The 899-nt window shown below is 56.3% G+C and overlaps 1 non-coding gene across 1 annotated transcript; it reads right to left on the bottom strand.

Moving 5' to 3' along the window:
• Nucleotides 1-389: 389 nt before the first annotated feature.
• On the bottom strand, nt 390-508 carry LOC111734622. The gene has a single exon (XR_002778519.1). It is a non-coding gene; the product is annotated as a 5S ribosomal RNA (ribosomal RNA).
• Between the last annotated feature and the right edge of the window lie 391 nt (nt 509-899).

Raw genomic sequence — 899 nt, 5'->3', positions numbered from 1 at the left:
CAGAGATGAAATGAAGATCTAGGTCACAGAGATGAAGATCTAGTCTTAAGCGATCGCACTTAGGCCGACCCTGGCAGGAAACAGAAGCCACAGTGCACGCCGCTTTGAAGAACATGCAGTGAAGGCCGTCTGGGGAGAAGGGTGGGCTTTGTGGGCTGGGTTAAGGGAACCATCGAAATATGCTGAAGCCACCACGAAGGACAACGGGGGGAGCTGTGACTAGGCTTCCCCTGTCTGGAAGACGGGGTGGAGGCTGGGGGGCGGTGCTGAGTGAGGGGTGGGGCTGGGGAAGGGGTGCCTGCAGGGGCATGAAGCCCCTCAGGAGCAGGGGCCTGAGCCGAAGGAGGGCAAGGAAGAAGCAGCCCAGTGTCCTTCCTCCTTTTTTATTATGCCTACAGCACCTGGTCTTCCTAGGTGGTCTCCCATCCAAGTACTAACCAGGCCCGACCCTGCTTAGCTTCCGAGATCAGATGGGATCAGGCTTGCTCAGGGTGGCATGGCCATAGACCAGTCTCCCTCCTCCTGTCCATGCCTTGAGTTGACTGACCCCCAAGACAACAAGACAGCAAGAAAGCCTGGGAGGGGAGAGAACAGTCTGGAAGGGAGGAAGGTCAGGCCCTTGGAGCACAGTGGGTGGGGAGGGGGCGTGGGGGCCGACCAGACCAGCACAGCTACTGACATCACTGCCGTGATAGGCTTAATGGGACACTGCCCTTCCGTTTGATGGTGCTGAGTGAATGAAGGTAGAAACAGAAATCGTTCAGAATGCCCGGAGAGGACATTTTATGATGGAAATATAGACGCTGGCAAACTGAAAAAATAAGCCTCGTGGAAAGGGAACCGCAGGTCACGAGTCAAACTCTCAGCCGGGGCGGCTGGATGTATCAGTAGGATGAGAG

Source organism: Pteropus vampyrus, unplaced genomic scaffold (assembly GCF_000151845.1).
Source record: "Pteropus vampyrus isolate Shadow unplaced genomic scaffold, Pvam_2.0 Scaffold2496, whole genome shotgun sequence".
NCBI classification, from domain to species: domain Eukaryota; kingdom Metazoa; phylum Chordata; class Mammalia; order Chiroptera; family Pteropodidae; genus Pteropus; species Pteropus vampyrus.
Note: the sequence above shows the minus strand (reverse complement) of the source record. Positions and strands in the feature narration are given on the sequence as shown.